Source organism: Protopterus annectens, chromosome 11.part0 (genome assembly GCF_019279795.1).
Source record: "Protopterus annectens isolate FY-2018-M chromosome 11.part0, PAN1.0, whole genome shotgun sequence".
Classification (NCBI taxonomy): domain Eukaryota; kingdom Metazoa; phylum Chordata; order Ceratodontiformes; family Protopteridae; genus Protopterus; species Protopterus annectens.
In genome coordinates this window covers 1008485428-1008510879 of record NC_056745.1, presented here as the reverse complement: position 1 = coordinate 1008510879, position 25452 = coordinate 1008485428, and positions in this window count along the sequence as shown.

Below are 25452 nucleotides of genomic sequence, written 5' to 3'. Positions count from 1 at the left end.
TGAAGTCACCTGGGCTACAGCTTAGACTAAGCACCTCATTGGTTCTTTTGAGCTTTTTTTTAAAAAGTTGTCTCAGGTTTCAACTTTCTGTTACCTAAGAAGTTAAGTTTGTGTGTGTTTCTGCCATTTCACACTGAGCTAATCGAAGGAAGAACACTGAGCAAACTTGGATCTATAATATATAACATTAAGTATCCTGTTTTTTTGCTTATATTTTCGAGTTATTTACAGCACTTTGTCTACTGTATATTTTTCTAGCTAGTTTCACTGTGTGTGAGGTATTAACTGGAAATTGTCCACTTTTATTAAGCATCTGTTGGGTTGTTTGATTCTGATAACTTGTTTGCAGTTAAAAGCTTTCTTTAGAGGCTCCTTTAGCTGTTTAAAACTTTCATTTAAAGGCTCACTGCTGCTTTTCTGCTGTGAGAAACATTTCTGCAGTTTGTTTCTAAGTGGTGTGGATATTTGTAGCATTGTCCATATTCAGGCTTGTGTTTGGGCCTAGTGTTTGTGGAGGCTGTGTGTCTGAGCACATGTTCAGGGACATCTTGGTTTAGCCAAATCCATTGGGCATTTCAGTGAGAGAGAATTGTTTAAGGTCACTGGCTGACTGAGGTCACCTGGACTACAGCTTAGACTAAGCACCTCATTGGTTCTTTTGAGCATTTTTTTTAAAGCTGTCTCAGGTTTTAACTTTCTGTTACCTAAGAAGTTAATTTTGTGAGTGTTTCTGCCATTTCACACTGAGCTAATCTAAGGAAGGCCGCTGAGCAAACTTGGATCTATAATATATAACATTAAGTATCCTGTTTTTTTTTTGCTTATTTTTTGAGTTATTTATAGCACTTTGTCTACTATACATTTTTCTAGCTAGTTTCACTGTGTGTGAGGTATTAACTGGAAATTGTCCCCTTTTATAAAGCATATGTTGGGTTGTTTAATTCAGATAACTTGTTTGCAGCTAAAAGCTTTCTCTAGAGGCTCCTTTAGCTGTTTAAAACTCATTTAAAGGCTCACTGCTGCTTTTCTGCTGTGAGAAACATTTCTGCAGTTTGTTTCTCACCCTCCCTCCCTATTGGCATGTTGTTCTTATAGTTGGTGGCTTTGCAGTTGCCCACCCCTACTGTAAATTTGATCTGGGACCCTTCTCCCAGTCAAGTGTCATTACCTCATTCTACCTAATACAGGGAGAACATTTGAGAAGGCTAATCAGCTTAGTTTCTGCTCCTCCTTTCTCTCTTTCCACTTAAAAATAATTCTAAGCTTGTTTCCTGCCTTTCCTGTGGGTAGTCTAGGCTGGATACAGATTTGCTGTGTCCAAGACTATGTCTGGGCTTCTAAGCCTCCAAGCCTTTCTGTGTTGGAGGGAAGTCTTCTAGCTTATTTTTTTTCTTACAACTAGCCAATTTTTTTAGTTTCAGCACTCAAGTCTGTTTCTTTGAACTCATCTCTTGTTCAGAACTTATTGTAAGCACTAAATAAGCTACAAATTACTACAGCACTCAACTTTCCTCATCTCTTGTTCAGAACTTATTGTAAGCACTAAATAAGCTACAAATTACTACAGCACTCAACTTTCCTCACTGTCTAGAGGAAAACAGTTTCTATTACTTAACAAATAAGCACCTATCCAGGCATGTGTAAGGGTCAGCTCTCCATGTTTTCTCCTGTCTACCTGATGAATCTGGGCATCTTGGGGCAATGCAGCAATTGCCTCATGTACACAGACAACCCCAGCCAAACTGGAAACAAAACTCAATTCACCTAAGACTGGACTAGAATGTAAAGGAGAAAAGTTAAACACTTGCACCACACCACACTTAGCATATAGTCCCTCAAAACCTACAGCACCAAAACACACACATAGAAATGCAAAACAGACACCTACATCCATGGAAGCTCTCAGTAAAAACCTGCTCAAGCAACAGGGACCTCCAAAGCAGAAACACAAGCAACCTCCACCCCCCAACACAACCCAAATGACACTTAGCCCACAAACTCAGTGTACCACTCAACCACAGCCCATAATGCATAACAATGTACCCAAAACTCTAGTCATAGGTGACTCTATAGTCAGGCACACTGATGTTCCACTCACCAGGCTAAACAAGGAGAAAGTTACTGTCAGCTGCCTGTCGGGTGCCAGGATTTGCCACATAATGCATGCACTCAGGTCACTTCACAACAAGTACATATATGACTCTATCATTGTCCATGTTGGTGTGAATGACCTGAGACATACCTCCCTGGACTACATGAAAAGGGACATGGAGGAGCTGCCCAATCTTGTAGCCCAGGCAGGTATGACTCTAGCCCTGAGTAGCATCCTGCCATCACCCAGAAAGATACCACAGGACAAGGACAAAATGATTGACTTCAATAATTGATTAAGCTTCTGGTGTCATTCTAGTGTGATCCAGTATCTGTCTGCCTGGGATGACATGATCGAAAAACCACGGTGCTTTGCCAGAGATGGCCTGCACCTGTCACCCCTGGAATTCTGGATACTGGTTAAGGCTCTAGCCACCCCTATAGTGACATTTTTAGGCAAGGTTCAAATGACAAATTCACCACCATAACAGGTACAAGCAAGAAGAATCTGAGGGTATTGCTACTCAATGCTAGAAGTCTAATCCTCAAAAATGCACTCAATTGAGGCACTCCTTAAAATGGAGAACATCGACATCAGTGCAGCGACAGAGATCTGGTTCAAGGGTCCAGAGAGTACCCCTGCATTACCAGGCTATAATTCATACCACACCTTTCGGCCTCCTAACTTGGGCCGAAACCATAAAGGTGGAGGCATGTCCATATTCATTAAGGATATCCACACCTCCAGGCTAATTGCTCAGCATAATGCATCTGAGATTATCCAAGTGCAACTAACTCTGGGCAAGATTGCAATCCAAACTGTAGCTTGCTACAGATCCCCTCCTTGCCCCAGGATTCCCACTCCTCATTTCTTGATACACTGGAAAATATTAGGGTACAACCTAACACCCTAATAATGGGCGATTTCAAATACCCCACCATTAACTGGGAAAACTACTCATGGACCAACTCTTGTGCTCAATATTTTCTGGAATTCATAAATTCCATTGCCTTGGATCAACTTATCCATACCCCCACCAGGGGCAGCAATTTCCTAGACCTTGTTATTACCAACATGGGCAACTGGTGCTCCTCATGGCTGCACAGGTAAAAAACACACTATCCAAAGCCAAGAATACAGCATCCATGGAACCTGACAACATCCCAGACTGTGTTCTACATGAACTACAGAACAAACTGGCACCCCACCTAAGTACCATGTTCAATCATAGCCTCACCTCAGGCTATGTGCCCACTGAATGGTGCACAGTGACAGTTATCCCACTCCACAAAGGGGAAGCCACCACAGACCCCGGAAACTACCACCCCATTAGCCTAACAAGCCTGGTCTGCAAAGCTATGAAACGTATCATCATGGAACTTATAAACAATGACACTGGTCATCTCCAAACTCAGAACCCCACCAAATTCGGGTTTGTAAAAGGCAGATCATGTCTCCTAAACCTGATAGACTTCTTTGAAGCAGTCACCAAAGCTGTAGATGAGGGTAAGGAGGTTCACACAGCCTATCTAGATCTCTCCAAGGCTTTCAACACCAACTCTGATGATGCCTGACTATGTATGTGGGTGAAAGCACTAAGTTATCTGTTTACATGTACAGGAATACTATGTGTTTTTTCATTCTCTTGGTCTATTAAAGTTTGCAGTGTCTGAGGAGCTGAGCCGGTTTATCACTTTCAACACCATCCCCCACTCTGGAATTATAGATAAACTCACTAAACTAGGTATAAATCCCTATGTCAGAAGATGGATTGCCAACTGGCTCACTGACAGAACCCACACTGTGAAAGTAGCAGACTCCAAATCCAACTTCAGACAAGTAACAAGTGGAGTACCACAGGGTTCAGTCCTGGTTCCTCTCCTGTTTGGTATCTACTTCTCTGAAGTACAGGCTAACACAGAAGGTCTTTGGCTAACAAAGTTCACAGATGACTGCAAACTAGAAACCATAATCAAACCGCCAAAAGATGTGGACATCCTACAAAAGGACCTCGCTGAGACAGATGCCTGGTGTCAAAGCCATGTCCTCAGGCTCAATGCCAAAAAGTGCATTGCCATCCCTTTTGGTAAAAATTCTGTACCTATGAACTACCACATAGGTGGTAGTCTACTTAACACCAAAAGTGTGATAAGAGACCTTGGGACACAGGTGGACAGTAGTCTTTCCTTTGATAATCACATCACCACAGTAGTCAGGAAATCCTTCTACATGGCACACCTCATCACAAAAGGTTTCTCATCCAGGAAAAAATAGGTCATTGTTCCTCTCTACTTGTCACTCATTAGACCCATTATAGAGTACAATGCCCCTTTTGGTATGTACCTTACAAGATATCTACAACAACTGGAAAGGCCGCAGAAATACCTCACAAAGAGGATTACCAGCCTCAAACAGATGCCCTATGCAGACCGTCTCAAAAAACTGCAGCTTTACTCCATCACATATCGCCTACTCAGAGGAGATCTCTGCATAACACACAAAGCTATGTCAAACCCAGAGCTTTTAGACATGCTCTACTTAAAGAAATCCCAATCCCTATGAGCTACACACTCTAGGGACCTAAACCTTGTCACCACAATAAACAGAACATGCTGGAGGGATAGATTCCTGTCCCAGAGACTTCCCGTACTCTGGAACAAACTACCTGTCTATATCAAACAAAGCTCCTCATTAGCACTCTTCAAGAAAAATCTTGATGATTGGATGGGAGATAGGAAATTCACCCCAGGGATCACTGCTGTAGCTCTGCTCAACAGTGGCACAGGAAAATAGTTTTCTTGGGTGGCGAAAGCCAGGGTACCTTTTGACTAGGCTTATATAGTCCCTAGGGCCAATAGCCTCGTACCTACCTATGAACCTATGAAGTAAAAAAGTCAACAAAGAAAATGGATCTAAACCAGTAACAGTTAGAAACTATTCTAAGGCAAACTATAAACTATTAACTGACAGTTTATCAAAATCCAAGGCCTCCCCAATCCAGAGACCACAATTACCTATGCAGAATTACTCCCAGAGTCCTAATGTAAACATGTGAGTGGCTGCATAGTGACTGAAGTAACTATCAGAAATAAACCCAAAACAAACATTAAAATTAAACCCCATTTAAAGGGAAGGGAAACATTGGAATCCTCACATAAACCATGTATATAATAAAAAAGACCCGGGGCCAAAATCAGGAAAAACAACTCCCTGAAAGACAAGTGCTGTCTTATACAACTAAACAAGAACCTAATAGGTCTAATTAAATCCAAACAAGGGCAACTATGAGGTCAGGACAGCCTTGCAGGCTAAGGAAAACCACAAATCTTTTTTCAGCTATGTCCAGAACCTTAGAGGTAACACAAAGCAGTGCGCTGAACTGGTAGTCAAAAAATTCACTTTCACTAATCAGAGTGACATAGCAAATCTACTGGGTGATAAATTCATCTCAAATGTCACCCCTCACTATCCCCCCGATCCATCAGGTGAAATCCCCCCAACATACTTCCCCCAGCAATCAACAGGGCCAGATTCAGGTAGTTCTTGCTAAGGCCAAGAAAACTACCTCCATAGGTTCTGTCAATGTCCCTAGTTGCCTTCTAAATAGTCTAAACAGGATCTATCAGGACATCTTGAGTTATTCTTTAATTACAGTTTTCAAAGATGCTGCACTACAAATGAATGGAGGATCTCAGCAGCCATTCGCCTCCATAAAGATGGACCATAAACTGATCCAGGGAACCACAGCCCCATCAGTCTAACCAGCCTAATATACAAAACCATGGAACAAATTATCATGAAAATGATAAACAAGGGCATTGGCAACTGACAAACACTAGTGCCATCCCAATTTGGCTTTATTAAGGAAAGATCATGACTTCTTAACCTGATAGACTTTTTTGTGAGGGTCACCAAGGTAATGGATGAAGATAAAAGTATTTTGTACTTCGACCTGGCTAAGGCATTTGATGCAATATCCCACTCAATCATTACTGACAAGGTTTCTGAGCTAGGTATAAAGCCTTACATAATTCACTGAATTGCTGGCAGGCTCACAGACAGAACCCAATAAGTCAGGATCGATGAGACCACCTCCAGCAAGAGACCCATCATCAATGAAGTACTCCAAGGCTCTCATCTGGCCCCTCTCTTGATCAACATCTACTTCTTGGAAGTCAAGCCTAATGTTCAAGGCTTCCTGTTCACCAAGTTCACAGTTGACTGCAAACTAAGAGTTATTATAGATTCCCCCATGACACCAATATCTTGCAAGTGGGTTTAACAGAGACAAATGACAAGTTCCAAAGTGTGCACTTCTCATTCTATAGAGGGGTAGTTAAAGTCACCATGGTCTAAAACTCAACACCACAAAATACATTATAATGACCTTTGGAAAACTGCCAACTCAGGTCAACTACTCCATTGATAAAATGCCACTAGCAGTCGACCCAGTAGAAAGGAATCTGGAAACATAAGCAGACAGTAATATGGCCTTTGACCAACATGTAGCTAAGATAATAAGAAAATCATTGTATGTCCCCTAACACACACATAATGGGTATGCAATCCAGGTCCTAGGATGTTATAGTACCTCTACTCAGCCCTTATCAGACCAATCATTGAAAACAATGCCCTTAACCAGACACTGATCACAGTAGGAATGCCTACAAAGGATCCTCACCAGGATAATTCAAAGCACAAACACCCTGTCCTACACTGATCACCTAACGGCTCTGTCTCTGTATTTAGTCTCCTACAGGATGGTGAGAGGGGACCTTTGCCTGTCCTATAGGGCTTCCTCAGATGCAGCCCTGATGGATCTGTTGCACACACACACGCGCATACACACACACACACACACACACACACACACACACACACACACACACACACACACACACACACACACACACACACACACACACACACACACACAAAACAAACAGCACCAGAAACATTAGACCCAACAGAACATGCTGGAAGAGACAGATATGTGTCCCAAAGGATCCCTGTACTATGGAATAGGCTCCCCATCCATGTAAAGCAGTCCATTCCTGACCCTATTCAAATGAAACCTTAACAATCGAATGAGAAATCATATCTTTACCCCCAGTCTGGCCCTCATGCCATTGTGGACAGAGGCCATAAGGAAGAAAAATATTATCCTGACTGAAACCCCCTAAAAATCCTTAGCTACCTTCCTACTGACATGCCCTCCATATAGCTGCCCATGATACTTGAGACCCAAATGACTTGGGGTGCATTGCTAGGTTTGTAAGGGCCCTACTGTTCATTAGTCTAATGACAACCTATGAACCTCAGAACACCTAATGCAATCTGAATGGCCATTCATTAGATCTAAGCAGATTGTTGAGATACTGCCTGAGAGGTAAGTACTAGGATTGGTTGTAGCACTTAAGGTGATGCTCTTAGGTTTGGATACATGGCAGCTAGTCTAGCAATACTTAGTGAAAAGACAGAATTAAATTTACTAAAAATGACGAGTAGTGGTGATTCACCTATTTGCTGCTACGTGGTTGCTATTAGTGCTGGTCTCATTGCAGATAAGCTCAGCTAGGAATCAATGTCCATTTACTCCTTTTTTCATAAGAAGTGATCCCATAACATTAATTGCAAGCTGGTTCCTGAGAAGCAGGTCAAATGATCTTAAGTGATGATCGATCTCACCCCTGAAATTGCAGAGGTCTGTAGGTGTATTTTAGCCTTATTCTGGTAAATGCCCTGAATATCATGTACAGCATGTCAGTACAACATAGAGTCAATCTGCACAATGATCAAAATTTAAAACCAAAGGGGTTTCCACCAAAACCTCAACCAGACCAATCACCGAAGTTCTCCACACACACACTGCCCATTCAGAGACTGTAAAAAAATAAATGCCGCTGTACTCCTTCTCATGCCAGGAGCAAAACAAAAGCACCAGTCCCAAGTTGATTGTAAGAAAAAACAGTTCTTAGGCTTTCCATTGATTGGCAGTCTCAAGGATGTTTTGGAAATTAGGTTCCTCTGCTCCTTCTCTCACTAGGAGGAAAACAGAAACACTAATCCCAAATGTATTCCAGAGAAGTACTTTGAAGCACATTTTAAAAGTAGGATAGTAAAATGGGTATTTATTATCTAACTTTTGCAATGTGCTCTAGGTAGGTCAGAAGAGAAGAGAAGAATGGCAGTATAACCCAAACTTTAACAGTTTAAGAGAAGGACCTTACAGATATGATCTTCTAGCATTTGTGAACATGAGGAGATAGGATAAGACTCAGAGGAGCTTCCAAAATCAGATTTAAATACTGGATGGGTAGATGTGTGGTTGGAAAATTTTTCTCAGAGCAGTGGCAGCACCAGTTCTGCTTACCTTAAATTAAAAAAAGTTAATTCTCAGCTCCACCCACAATTCAGTTAGACTTAATCATGCTGAAGTCTGTTAATGGTAAAAATATGGGCAAACTCAACACAAAGAACACATTTTAAAACCCCACAAAAACATTAAATTAAATAAAATAAACTCCAGTTCAATAATTGCAAAAGCCATGAAAGTATGTGAATGTGCAAACCTTAAAGAAAGATTTCCAATTTAGAAACACAAAAACAACAGAATCACTGCATTTAAAAAACACTGAAAATGTGTTCTAATGTAGTATGTATTTTGGCTTGTGAAAAGTTAGGAATGGTAAGGATAAGTCTAGGTTATAAAGCAAAGACTGCATGTGCAAGAATCAATCATATAGCCACAGAGACATTTCAGACGGTGGGAAGAGCAACAACAACAATCTTATCCTAGTTTAGCAAGAATCTTTAATAAAAATGATAAGCACTTTCATCCCTTCTAGTCTGTTGGGACATCATCAGAACCAAAATAAGAGTATCCAGCTGTCTTATATCATCAAGAAAACATGTGGGGGCGTGGCCAAGATGGTGATCTGGTAACAGCACTTTCTCACAGCTCTCTTTCCTCAATAATATTTCAAACAGGAATTTTGAGAAAAAAAGAACAATAAGAGGATATTTTCACTACTAACTACTTTGTAATATCCGGAGACATCATCAGAATAATTTTTATCAACTTTCATTGGAAAATTCCTGTCAAATTAAATACTAGAAAATCAATAGCAGCATCAGCTACTTACAATGAGCCATCTCAGGAATCCACCTCAGGACTCAACATTCAAAAAAGATTTACATTCACTTATTTTAAATATTCAGGAGTTGACAACTAAAATAGATAAAATGGATAATAAATTGGACTCTTTTAAAGAAAAATGTTCTCAACAACTTGAACAGCTTCAGGAAATGTTCACACAATAGAAAGGTCAAATTTCTGTCATAGAACAGTCATTAAATTACATTGATTCCAGACTCCTACAAGAAGAACAACAAACTGAATTTTTACTGCAGCAAAATACACATCTTTTGGAGAAAATAGATGATATGGAAAACAGAATGAGAAGAAATAATATCCGAATATATGGTCTGCCAGAAAAAGCAGAAGGAGATAATATAATAAACTTTCTTACTACCTGGATCCCAATTGTATTAAAATTACCGGAAGCCCTTTATTATGGTATAGAACATGCACACAGGTCATTGTCAACTTCAGGGAATGCATCTTTAATCAAAAACAAACCAAGATCCATAATTGTAAAACTTTTCTCCATGCAAGACAAGGAACTCATCCTCAAGAATGCTTGGACTAACTCACCCATTAAATATAATGATGCATTAATTAGATTTGATAATGACTACTCTACAAAAGTGGTTCTCAAAAGAAAATAATTCATCCCAATAATAAAAATCTTGAAAAAGAAACAACTGAAAACTCATCTTTTGTTTCCAGCAAGACTTCGAATTTTCCTTCCAGTAGGAATAAAAATATTTGAAACAGTGGACTCAGCAATAAAATATCTCATTACAATTAACATTTTAACACAAGAAGAATCTATGGATTGGACAAACAGTACACCAAAAAGAAATGCAGGAGTAAGCAACTAGAAGATTGTTGAACAAAAGAAAAAAAACTAAAAGACAAATAACTTATATATTACATGTAATACAAAACTTTAAACAATGTCATAAAAACTAACAGGAAATCTTCCAGTCATAAATCACAGTAATATAACAGGTACAGTTTTTATTTATTTTATTTCACTTTAATTTAGAATAAATATAAACTAAGTAAATTAATCATTATCACTTAGGTCTATACAAATATATTTGAAACCTGATAACAGTGTTTTTCTTTCTCTGCATCTCTGACTTAATCATAAACAAAGAAAATGCATAGAGTGATATATTTAAGATGTGTGCTAATTGATATTTGATTCAAGCTGATACAATCATCCCACCATATATTTAGCTATACTAGTAATTTGTTATAAAATCTCTGAATGCTTTATTCATATAATATGTCTAATCTAAGCTTTCCGACCGGGGTGGGGGGGGGCAGTTGGGATAAATACATTTTTTGATGAATGATATGTTTGTGTTAGATATTTTGCATGGTTGAAGTACTTAATTAATTACTGCTGTTGTAATGATTTACTTTATTGAGATAGAAAGACAACTTGAGTGTGCGCACATATCTGTCTGTATGAAATATGATGTTGTCGCATCCCGGTGCACCACATAGGCTCTTATTGTATTTATAGTACATAAACAAAGCTTTTTGATTAGAAGGGGAGATAATTATGTGTTTATTGAAGATGCTTGAACTGTACTTTAGCTATGCAAAATAAATAAATAAATAAATAAATATTATCACGAGCGATACCTTGAAAGATAAGAAAAATCTTCACTACTTTCCCACTCCGTCCACGAGACAGCAGCTTAAAATATCATGCAGGCAATGTCTAAATGTTATGTTTTTCATTGTGAGCACTTCATGATTGTGTATGGCACCCTTTAAATAATACGTAATTGCAATATCACTAGGAAAGGATATAAATCCCAAAACGAGCACATCTTAAAACTCTCCAACTACAAGGAGAAAAGGGATATGTATAAGGAAGATGATTGAGTTGTACTGGATGATTGTAGTTAGTTAAGAGATTAAACCCTTATATGCTATTACAGTAATTTATTTTACTCTACTAGGATGTCATATATAATCTTTTATATGCAATAACGCACTAGGTGCTGTTTGTTTTATTAGGATGTGTCATGAAATATTCCCTGCATATAACACAGATAAAACTACACAATAAAAAATATTACCACGAGTGATGCCTTGAACATTAAGAACAATCTTCACTACTTTTCCCGCTCCATCCACGAGACAGCAGCATTAAGTATACACGCAAGCAACATCTAAATGTTTAATTTCTCATTGTGAGCACTTTGTGCTTGCGTATAATGTCCCATAAATAAAACGTAATTGCAGCATTACAAGTCAAGGAAGTAAATCTCAAAACGAGCACTTCTTAAAGTGCTAGTACACCTGAATTACAAAACTAACAAATAAAAGACATAAGCGAAGTTATGATACACATATAATTACAGTATTAAGCACATAAAACATGATTAGATTTAGCAAACAGACACTAAACAAAATTTTCTAATAGCTACTTTATATACTAACAGAAATAGCAACCTACACATAGTTATTGTTAGAAAAAAGTTAAATATTATTAGATATGCAGTAAGACACTGTTGTATAAGTAGATATAGAGATTAATATTAATAATTTCCAATACTAGAATATTACATATATACAACAGGAATCATAAATAATTACATAGGTTCATATGCTGGTGCTGAAATATCAACCCTAGGGCTTATATAACCCTAATCATAATAATGTCCTGGCTATTTCTTTCCACATTATTTGCTTACCTGGACTCTTATTTGGTAAGGTGGCCGGTTTGATCCCCGGGGGTGCTTTTCTCTCTCCCATCCAATCATTAATGTTCTTTTTCAGAGTCTGGTCACTCTCTGGGTCAGGAAGCTATCTCTCCAGTGCATTTTACTTGAGTATTTTTGAACCTTAAGATGTGTAAAGACCATTACATGTATATGTAAGTATATATAAATGTATATATATATATATATATATATATATATATATATATATATATATATATATATATTGTCATATAAGTTGACACAAATTTTGTAAAGAGTTCTGGAATATGACTTGAATAACTACTTTCTCAAAAGTTAAGTGATAATAAATCTAATTATTTAATTAAAAGTGAGGAAGAAAATGGGAAATACTCATATAACTATAGAATAGATAATATTCTTATAGCACAGATATTACATGATACAGACTCTAGAAGTGAAAAATTACCTTAAACAAATTATGAGTCTAATGAAACTACAATCTAAAAAGAGCATAAATATATGAGAAGTTTAACCATAATATCTAATCGACAAGGTATTGGTGAATTAAAGCAACTGTGTCATGTTGGATTAATATGTGAAATGCTGTACTAAGATGAAACGAATTTTGTTAAATGTATTTGAAAAATTGTTTTTGGAACCCTGATTATAAGAAACTCTATAAGTAAGATTATACTTTTATAAGCATCTTATTGATGTATAAATATTAATACTTACACACAAGATTGCGTATAATTATATATTAGCTGATCATATTAACTCTTTGACATATGTAAACAGTGGCATACTAAGTTATGAGGTTAAGAGACATTAGTCTAAACACTATTGACAGACTTAGAAGGTTTGTGTGGATACTTATGTAACTCATGCAAAGAGGTACATTACCTCATAGAGATAGGAAAAGGTGTAACCAATTAGAATTAGTTAATTTAGAAGTTTCATTGTTTTCTTATACTGTTTTGGAGTCTACAGAAGATAAGCAGAACTTCCATATAAAGAATAGTGTAAATTATACATATAGTGTAAGCCAAGAGTTAAAACTATGTATATTTACTGTCATATAAATTAAACATAAACCAACACATGAAATATCTATCTATAAATATTAATGGACTGAATAATAATATCAAAAGGAGGAGTCTATATAAATACATAAATCTACACAATCCACAAATAGTATTTCTTCAGGAGACGCATCTACTAGATAAAGATATAAACAACCTCAATATTAATAATTACACAGTATTAGTAAGTTCTCAATATAAACAAAAGAAGAGAGGAGTAGCCATACTAATGCATAATACAACTATTTCTCCCAAAATAATTAAAACTTTTCAAGACACATCTGGTAGGTTTTGCTTAGTGAGTATAGAGTTGAATAGGAAAATATACACTTTAGTTAACCTATATTGGATACCAGGACTTGGTGTAGAAACAGTAAAACATCATTTTGAAGAAATATTACATTTAACTAAAGGTAGTCTAATAATGGCAGGAGACTTCAACTGTGTAACAGATGACAAAGATACAGATTCAAAAAGTAAGAGAAGAAAGTTACCTATATCAAAGACACTTATAAAATTTATAGATGCAATCTCCATAAAAGATATAAATGAATTTGCTGATCCAACTCATTAATTTATACTTTTTACTCTCATAGATATAAGACTAGTTCAAGAATTGATAGGATATACATATCCAATGATTTAGCAACAAAAATAAGTAATGTCAAAATAATAAATTGTCCATTATCAGATCATAATGCTCTAGTTTTTTGAAACGGAGCTTATGCATATAAATAATAATCCCATTACAAGAATACCTTCATATGTTACAAAATTAACAGACTTTAAATAATTTTTTGAAGGTGAAATAAAAACTTTCCTTGAACTAAATTCCATGGAGAACATCTCATATACATTTGGGACTCCTTAAAAGCATATATATATGGAAAAGTACTATCCTGGTATATAAATAAAAAATATATATAGAATAAAGACATGCTAGAATTACAAAAGAAAGCTGATAAATTAAAATTAGAAATTCGAGAAGGAAATAAAGATTTAATTCAAGAATTACTACAAATTAACAACAAATATGCAGAAATGTTACATCACAAGACAATGATTAACCTAGAAAAGATAAAATTAAATTCTTATTCATCAAATCCAGCACATCAGAGACAACTAGCTAATAGAACAAAAAAAATAATAAAATTGAGGCAAATAAAAGAATTATATATCCCTAATACAATGAAAAAAGCCACAGACCTAAATGGTATATTAGAAGCATTTAGATTACAATATGACAATGATAACCTCTCAAACATTCAGGGAAAACCTGACAAAGATATAAAAAATTATGTTAAAAACAAAATTCTTACTAGATTAACACAGGAACAAATTGATACTATAAGTAAACCAATTACTATGATAGAACTAAGATCACAGATTAAAAAGCTTAAACTAAATAAAGCACCTGACCCAGATAACATAATACCAGAAATGTATAAAGTAATACCTAATCAAGCTATATCTTTACTCTTAAACGTATACTCCATAGTTAATCACGATATAATTATACCACCTTCATGGAAATACTCATTGATATTACCAATAATTAAATCAGACAAAGATGAGAAACAATGTTCGTCGTAGAGACCAATATCTTTATTAAATATCAATTATAAAATGTTCATGGCAATATATGCTGACAGGACTAAACACCTTCTTCCCATGCTAATTCATGATGACCAGACAGGATTTATTAAAGGAAGAAATGCATATGATAATCTTAAAAGAATTCTGTCATTGATAGATTATAGTAAACATGCAAACTTAGATTTAAACATAATATCGTTAGATATTAATAAAGCATTTGATTCTGTTAACTGGAATTTCCTTACGCTAGTCCTAAAAGAATATGATTTTCCTACATCCTTTATTGCCCTTATCCAGTCACTATATAAAGATTCCATAGCATATGTCAAATTAGGTTCATATAGATCTGGTCCCATACAAATCAAAAAAGGAACTAAACAAGGCTATCCCTTATCACCACTGTTATTTGCATTACTTATAGAACCATTTGCAAATCAGATCAGATCAAATAGTAATATTAAAGGCATCTGCATCAACAAAAGTTTATCTCTTAAGCTACAGCTATTTGCAGATGATATACTTCTTACCCTAACAGACACCAATGCATCTTTATAAGCTTTGTTTAAGGAAATAAATAATTTTCAAATTATCTCAGGTTTACAGTTCAATGAAAACAAAACAAAAATTATGTCATGTAATACTGAAAAGAAACATATAAACAAAAAATATTCCAAATACATAGCAGAAGATAATAAAATAGTATATTTAGGCATAGATCTACTTGAAGACTTAACTGACTCACTTATATATAATTATAATAAAACGCTAGATAAAATAGAGCAAGTGATATCTAACTGGAACAAATATATGTTTACAATGGGAGATAGATTATATCTCATTAAATCAATTATTTTTCCTAAAGTATTATATCTAATACAACCAGACCTCTCAACCGTTCCAAATTACTCTGTTTTTACTGAGTTTTGGGGTCCAAATGAAGGGGTGCCACGATTCCCGAGTGGCACCCCTTCATTTCCGATTTTTCTTTTGCTTTTTTAAAATTTTCACGCTGTCGGAGCTGACGTCATCACGTGCACAATGACGTCAGTGCCGTCAGGCTACCAGCCAGTTGGAATTGAGCTCAAGGAGCTCGCATCATCACTTCCGGCTGGCTGAATTACGTTAATAGCGGGAATTGCAAGCTTGCGGGTCGTGAAGCAGAATTAAGTTAACAGCGGGAATCGCCGAGCCGGGATTAATGGTAGCCGGGAATTGCAAGCTGTTCGCCAAGCCAGGGGGAATTGCAAGCTGTTCAGGATTAATGGCAGCCGGGCCACGAAGCAGAATTAAGTTAACAGCAGGAATCACTGTTCAGGAAGGATTAATGGCAGCCAGGGAGGGAGGAATAACTACTCAGGGTAAGTGTGTGTGTAAAAATAATAATAGTGGTGGGTATATACATAAATGTCCAGGGTATTGCAAAATAAGTCAGAAATTGTATCCCCAGAGTATCTAGATCCTGAGAGCTTCCGGAAGCTGTAATTCCTGACTATCAAGGAGAAAATATGCTTTCATGTTGGCTTACAGGCAAGAGAAAGTGTGCTGTGTTCTCTACTTATTTAACAAAGCAACTGCTTTTGTTTTAATGGCTGCAGAAGAATGTGCTTTCAGTTTCATGTACATATTGGCTTGGCTTACAGGAAGTGAAAGTGTGTGCTTGCTTATTTAACAGAAATTGCTTTCGTTTTATTGTATTTTAATGGCTGCAGGAGAAAATGTGCTTTCATGTTCATGTTGGTTAACTTGGCTTACAGGCAAGAGTGTGTGCTGTGCTCTCTACTTAGAGAAACTGCTTTCATTTCACTTGTATTTTAATGGCTACAGGAGAAAACGTGGTTTCAGTTTCATGTACATTTTGGCTTGGCTTACAGGAAGAGAAAATGTGTGCTTGTGCTTTACTTAACAGAGAAACTGCTTTCCTTTTACTTGTATTTTAACGGCTGCAGGAGAACATGTGCTTTCATGTACATATTGGCTTGGCTTACAGGAAGAGAAAGTGTGTGCTTATTTAACAGATAAATTGCTTTTGTTTTCCTAGTATTTTAACGGGTGCAGGAGAAAATGTGCTTTCATGTACATATTGGCTTACAGGCAAGAGAAAGTGTGTGCTTTAACAGAGACTGCTTTTATTTTGATTTTACTGCTGCAGGAGAAACTATGCTTTAATGTTCATATTGACTTGCAGGTAGGGCAATGTGTGCTTTACTTATTTAACAAACTGCTTTTGGTTTACTTAACAGCTGCAGCAGAAAGTGTGTCTGAGAGAGACTGGAATGTTGGTTCATAAATACTTTTGGTCTGTTTCTCTTAAAAATTTTGTTTTCTGGAAAATCCAATGAGTACTAAATTCACTAAATAATCATTGCCATTTAAATTTCAGTCTTCCTGTCTTTCAGGAAATGCATGCTTGGTAACACAAAACATTTATACTATCATACAAGCAATGTTTAAAATGTGTCCCTTGTGTTGGTCCTTTGTCCCCTTCCCAATAATTTTTTGGTTATTTCCAGATTTCTTATGCTGCATAGGTCCTTCTTATGCTGCATAGGTCCTCAGGGGGAGAGGAGTATAGTGCTGTTTATAGTAAGTGTGTTTGTGTTGTCAGTAGACTCAGTAGTATGACGGGTGGAATACTTACTTTTGATATAGAAGGCTGTGGGTTCTACTCCCACAGCATGTAGATTGCTGATACTGTACTGTCTTGTACTTTGCAGTCCTGAGAATGTTCTCTTTGGCAGAGATGGCTAGTAATTATGAGCCTGTTATCAGTTTACCATCCATTCCCTGTTGTAATATTACTAGCTTATTTAATTTTTTTTATGCAACATAGGCAATTTATATCTCAAGGGCAACAGGCATGTTATTTGTAGATGAAACAATGAAATATTAAGTTGTTTGCTAGCAGCAAGCTCTTCATTAGTTACATATCTCCTTAATGTGGAAATATTATGTGACTTTTACTTCTGCAGAGATTGTGCATATTTACTGATACTGGTGGATTGTAGACATTATTCATAATTTTATGATGGAAATGTTCTGAAATGGGCAGTTTAGTCAAATATTGGTTCATGCATTTTGTTTCATTGCTTACTGTAAAGGTGTTCAAAACAATACATTTAAAATGCGCTGTAGCAAGTATGCTGTATTATACAAGGAATATAATTTAATATTGACCGGAAGATGTATCAAAGAACACATGTAATGTTTTGTGTGCAAGGGGGCCTATGATTTGAAAACAGCCCAAAGCTAATCTTACCACTGGCCAGATGCATTTTCTTTGTGGGTTTCAATGCTGTTTCAATGAATGTGAGTTTCAAGGGCAGAGAAGTTATAATGCTAAGACTATTTTCATTGTGAGACTGTATTGCTTTGTTTAGCAGAGGTCTAGTAGTGTTTATGCTATAAAATGTAAAATAAACTTTTTAAATTAATCCAAATATTGTAGAAGTAAAGCAGTAAGCACATTATAGTGTTTATGGTAAATAGGGCAAATTAACCAGGTAATGGTACATTGCAATGGCTGCAGGGGGACTCTGGTGCCATTTTTGGTTATCTGTTCTTCAGTTTGCATTTTAATGTTGGTATCCCACAATTCCACTGGAGTGGGTGGGGTTACATAATTATGTATGCAAATTATATGTTAATCAGCACACATATTTGTACCTATTTTTCATGGGCCTTGTCCAGATTTTTGCTGTTTCCAGGTTGAGAGGTATGAATACAACATTTTTCACTGCCACCACCCAAGTATATCACTCAGAGATATAATAAACTAATATTAAATGTTTTATGGTTCCCAAACAAACCCCAAATTGCCTTAAATAAACATTTACCAAATTGGGAAGATGGAGGAATCAATTTACCTGATATTGAGATATATATTATGTCCTCTGTTGTTAAAAATATAACCCTATGGTTAAATGATCACTACAAACCTATATGGAAACAATTACATGAACAGGTCTATATTGAACTTAATCATGACAACATATCAGATCATTTAACTATAATACCATGTCCTTTAGTTTGGATGTTAAAATTTTATCTAGAAGGCAAAAATAAAAATAATAAACTCCCATCCAAATATATGAATATCACACTAACAACATTTAAAACATATATAAGCAAAGTACCAAATATTAATTCATGGTTCTTTCTGACCTTCCCTATAGCTTTCACACCCACTATCCTTGATACATTCCAAATTCAGAAAATTAATATCCTCAAGATAAGCTCAATAAGCTATTGGCATCAGCTGGTAGAACAAGACAAAATATTAACTAAAGATCAGATGATCAGAAAATACAATATAAATAATGACTCATGGCTACTTCTGCAAAATCTAAGGCAATACCTTATAAATAGAATTGGACAAATGCAAGATACAGAAAGAAATACTGTCCCAAAGTTTATTGAATATATTATTATAATTAATAATCAACCTTATCAAGATGCTGGATATCTATCTAAAATTTACAAAATAATTAAAACAACAAAAATATACCAAACAGACACCTACTGGAATTATTATACACAGATAAACAATCACCCTCCTAATGAAAAGGAAAAAAAGATTATTTTAAAATCTTCTAAGAAGTCATCATTATCAATAAACTTGAAGTTATTCACTTGGAGATTTTTGAATAGAAGATTTATACACCACATAAAGTATCTAAGATGTATGCTAGTGAAGATCTATGTTGGAGATGTCAGACTAAAACAAGAGCTGACTGGCAACACATTTTTCATGAATGTAACTGTCTTACTTTGTATTGGAATAATATTAATTATTTTTTTCAGACTGATTTTTAATGATAATTATCAATTATCAAAATCTATGATTTTATTCAACTCTCCTGTTCCGGATTGTGTGCCAAAAAAAAGATTTTAAAATCTTATGGACTTTAATGGCAGTAGCTCGTAAAATCATCACCATTCACTGGAAAAGTGAGATTCCTCCTACATTTAATGAATTTAAAAATTTAGCTGGAACAGTTGGACAAACGGAAATATCTACACTGAAGAACAAAACTACCAGACTTACATCCTTATACAACTCTTGGATGAAAATACTAGAAATAATTGAGAAAATGGACAAAGTTATATGAACTTATATATCATTCTTCATGTTACACTTTAAACTTATTTATAGATTTCTTCTTAACAGACACCAATGTATATAGTTATATAATCTTTTTAAAGTTTATAGGTTTTACAATTATATATATATCATTTTCTTTTCTGATTTCATGTAATATTTGACAAATTATCAATAAAAAAAAGATTTAAAAAAAAAGAAACCAACAAAAAAAAGCAAACATCATGTGGCAAAAACATCATGTGACAAGTAACATTATGTGACAAGAAACATCATGTGGAAAAAAATCATATGACAATATTACAGTCTTAAGAGAAATGTTGTAAAATAGAAACAAGCTCTAAAATAAACTGATGAGCTCTGCTAAAAGCCTGTAAGTACATTTAAAATGTAATGCAATAAAAAAGTAAATCATGCAAAATCATTTAAAGCATAAAATACAATTATACAAAAAATAATACTATTATAATTTCCTAGCTCTGAACTTTGAAAAAAGGTACCAATGGAATGTGATCATTCAAGCCTGAGGAGTTTGAAGTATTTAACTTTAATTGCCAAAATAATTCCATATTCTCCAGGAAGGTTTCCTAATCACCTCCCCTGTCATTGTGAGACTACCTCAAGAATACCAAAAAGTAATTTGTTGTAACTAATACATGACAGTGTGTGACATAAAGTTAACCATTATGATTTTTCTCTTGGAAATGTCATAATAATGCTTGCAGATGCATTTGCTAAGGCATCTTTTTGTTTTGCCACCATAAGTATTACAACCAGAGTAGATAACAATTTAAACTATTCCTTTTGTGGAACAGTTACCATTTACTAATTTCATTTTTGGTCCCTTCACTGACAAGTTTATACCTCAAAAACAAAGGGACATTGGTTGCTAGATCCACATTTATATGTGCATGTTGAGAAACTTTTTATATATACAACTGGTTCATTCTCATACAGGTTGTGACATCCAGTTAATATCCCACCAGACTGCCACCAATTAATGTGACACCTGGACAATACCCCACCAGACTGCCATCAATTAAATGTGTTGTTCTCCACTTAAAACCTGGGTCAGCAAGTAAGAAGCCTCAATTTTGACCACTGACTCCAGTGTGGGAGTGTCACATAAACAGGAGCAATATTTCATGATTTTCCCCTAAGAACACAACAGGAACATGCCTTATAATGTGGGACTGGACAGTATACTTCTGTCCACCTCTAATGTAATGCTTTATTACATACTTCAGAGCAATGTGTTCAAGTTTAAGACCTCTGATACACTTACACACACTCAAAGTAAATTTAAATCTCACACATCCAAACACCTCTGGAAAAGCCTGACATAGATTCCCAGCTGTGTCTCTTCCCCAAAATAGTACAGTAATATTTCCACTAATCATAGTGTCTTCATACCCTTCTAAAGGGGTGTCCAATTAGAAAAATTAAATATCAAAATAAATGATAGCTATGACCAGAAGTAGCCAGGCCTTTGAGGTGACCTGGGAGTATCAAACAGGTGTAAGCACCCTGTCATCTGTAAAGAACACACTGGTTTCCAGCCACAATGTAAAGTAATGAAAATATTTAATAGTAAGTAAAATGATTACAAGAATGTAAATCAATAACCTTCAATAAACACCAAAATTCAATCAAGAGACATGTAAAATTAAACTGTAGGATAGAAGTTGATCATTTTAGAAAAAACTGTCTTAATGACTAAGGTCTCCTAATCTAAGTGCAGAATATTGTCCCTGATCTAATCTAACACATAACAGCAAGGCAAAGGCAGGCTTACAGTTATGGGTGAGTCCAATTTTCTTCGCGTATCACTGCACAACACTGTAACTGACTGCAACTCTTCACAAACTGCTCAGCACTTCATTAAATGCACAGCTTAACAGTCTCAATTGTCTTATTTTAAAAATAAAAGTCAGCTGTTTGAAAAAAAAAATCCTGTCAATCAGAGGTTTAAATAATCACCTAGCAACCAGGAACATTCTAATGACATCATCTACTGTTCAGCTGAATCTCCACAGTACTTTAAAATCTCCCTCTCAAACATGCACAATTATAAATGTATCAAAACACTGTCAGATTATTTAAACATTCCATTTAAATAGGGAATACACAACATTTAAAAAATGTATTTACATTTTTACAATTAGGCATGCTGGCATACAATAAACGTTAATCTGAGAATATGGATAAATTTCCTACCAGACATGCTAATACACATGACAGTGTTTTAGTTTCTTCATGCAAGTGTTTTTAATTATTTCCTGTTTTGTAAGTGAAGGAAGGTTTGTCAGCAAAGGACTGTGCAGGTTGAGGAATATTTTGAACAAATCCCAGTTGTTTTGTATTATGCATTTTACTTCATGGGAAAACAACATAAAATTTAAAAGTCAAAGAATTAGTATGTGTCTTCAATGGCATCTGTCCTGGGCTTACTCATGTAACCTAGTCCTAAAAAGTGCAATATTTAGTCCCCCACCTTTTAATTATCTCTATCTCTAACCTAATAGTGCTTGGCAAACTATGTGGATACCCCCCTTTCTAAAAACATGTTGGTAATCTTATGACATTCTGCCAAAAATAAGTCAAAGCTGAACACATTCTAGCCTCCCTAATCAATTGTCCTTTTAAAAACACTTTTTTGCAGGTATATGGTAGCTTTTAAAATGTAAATAGGCATTAGAGAAAGTGTCTCCACCTTTTTTGTTGGTGACTAACCTTCCTTCATTTACAAAACAGGAAATAATTTAAAACACCTTTTTGAGAAAGCACCAAGTGTATATATGAAAAGTTTTGGCACATATAAATGTGGAGCTTGCATCCCATGTCCCTTCATTTTTAAGGGGGAAATTTATCAGTGTAGGGATTAAAAAGTAACATTAGTAAAAGGTAACTGTTCCACAAAAGGAATAGTTTACATTACCATTTGCACTGATTGTAATCATTTTTATGTTGGCTATACAAAAAGATGCCTTCTCAAATGCATCTACAAGCATTATTATTACATCTCTAAGAGGAAATCCTAATATTTCACTTTATAAGCAAACACTATCATGTAATACTTATGACAAATTCCTTTTTGGCATTCTTAAGGTAGTCGCTTACAATAACAGGGGAGGTGAATGGAAAACCTTCCTGGATAATAGGGAGTTATTTTGGCAGTTAGAATTGAATGCTTCAACCACCCCATCCCCCGGTCCTGAATGATCACATTTTATTGGTACCTTTTTTAAAGTTAAGAGCTAGGAAATTATAATGTTATACTTGTCTTTTATGTTTTAAATGATTTTGCACATTTTTACCTTTTTTATTACTTTAATTTTTAAGGTTATTGATAGGCTTTTGGCAGAGCTGCTCATCAGTTATTTTAAAACTTTTTTCTATTGTAGAATTTTTCACTTAAGATTGTAATACTGTCACATGATTTCTTTGTCCCATGATGTTTTTTGACTATATAAGAAGGCTAAATACTCTTATCTTGGTTCTGATGAAGTCCCAGCAGATTAGAAGGGATGGAAATGCTTAATCTTTTCATTAAAACTTAATTTATTTATGTGACGTAGACTGTTTTATCTTATATGGGCATAGTCCTGGATGATCAGACACTACGTGAGCCTTTTACTGTTTGATTCCTGTTTTTAATGCTTGGCTGAACAGACACACATTCCTTTTTATTGGATCTACAGCAGTCAAAAGTATGGTTGAGCTGAAAATTAAGAGAATGAAAAATCTAGTAGAGATAACAAAATAGTCGAACGGTCATTGTTGTTGTTAAGAAAAAATATAGGTTCATAAATCATATTTTGTTTAAAGGGCTAATGGCCACTTGGACCCTTACAGATCTAGCTGCAGACCCCAAACCATTTGGGTCCCAAGCATCATATGGGGGGCATGTTAGTAGGCAGGTATCTAAGGGTTTGTAGGGAGGTATTAATTAAGATAATACTTTTCTAGTTGACATCCTCTCTCCATAAGGCACATGGGGACCAGACCAGGAGTAAAATTTTAACATGATTTTCACATGTACTATTCCACAAGATCTGAATAACATAAGATAAGAGGAGGAAGTGGTCTCATTTTGTTTTCAGTGCTCAATGCAAACCAATATTTTTAACAAACACAGTACACCATTAGAAAAGTACACATTTATATTTATCTGTATATTTGTTTTCTGGGATTGAACACTAATCTCCATGTACCTTTTTCAGACCCAGCTTGGGTGTGGTGTCTGGTTAAGTGACTTGCTCGGAGTCACACAGTTAGGCAATGGAGGACAATGGAATCAATTCTTAGACTTCAGTTTTTTATTTGTATCAACATCAAAGCTGTTCTTGTCTCAGTCCCCTTCAATAAACATGTCACACCAAATTATGTTTGATGACCTTTATTAAACTTCCATAAGCAATAATCTGTTAACCAATATTTATTAATTACAACTAAACATGGTACAGTTAAACATAACATCCATGTATTGATAACTAGGACAGCATGACCCTGCTCATCCTGACCCAGAAGGCAGCAGCGTCCATACCTCCACTTGCTGACTTATGAAGCAGCATACCACCACTCACTTCATTTACCATATATTGAATTACAACTCAAACCAAATAAGCAGTTTACTTCCACTTGCTTATTTTACTTATCAAGCAGCATCCAAATGCTCACTTTCCTTCCCAACTCAATGAATTGAACATCCAACATCAGAGGGGTAACAGAAGAGGGCAAGCCTGCCCCTCTTCTCCACCCTACCCAGACTAATAATAACCACAATCCACAATATTCCACCACAAAAAATGGAGGGAGGGCTGCTAGCAAATTTACGCCAAAATGTGAATCCTTCCCCAGTTACACTTACCTAAACTCCTTAAGCCCCTCCTTGCCCTTACCTCATTTCCTCCCAATCATCCCTCCTTCTCATTTAACCCTTTTACCAACCCATCCTCTTAAAACATGCTACTATATTTATCCACCCCCCAAAGATGTCCCTGGACAAAGTGGTTACCAAACCTCATTAATCAACTGTTGTTCAGGTAAATTAAAGCAAGGGTAATGGTGGAAGCTAAACGTTTGGTGTAATAGTTCATAGGTTCATACTATCCTATCTGCCATTATAGGCTTTTATATATTTTAGTGGCTTACGTTTTCGCCAGGTTTGGAGTTTGGAGAAGCTATTTAGCCATTGTGCCTCTGTGAGCAGTGACACTGAGGTAACCCCTGGGGTGTATCTGCGAACTCCCATCCATTGGTGGATTCCTCTTGAACAAAACACAGCCAGTGGTGCTCTGCCTCCTCACATAAATTTTTTTGTTCCACAGCAGGAGTCTTTTGGGTGATGAATCATCCTCCAGCACGCCCTATTAATAACCCGTGTCAAGGTCAGATACCAGACATCAATGGGGCATTCGATCATTGGTCTGATGAGTGATGAGAGTATAGGAGACTATGACTTCCCTTGATCTAGATGTGATCCTTTTTTTCGAAGGGTATGATGACTATCATTTTGGCATTTTTAACTTGAGGCCATGGCTCTGGCACCAGTTATCCGTTTCTGTGAGTAATGGACTACAACACATTTAGAGCATAAGAAAACATTCAAAATACTGCAGAATAGATTTTAAGTTAAATCAGATACAAGAAAACAAAGACAACAAACTATTATGACTGTTGAATAGATTTTGAAAGCAAAACTTCAAGTTAATGTGATCAAATATAAAACAAGAATGACACTTCTG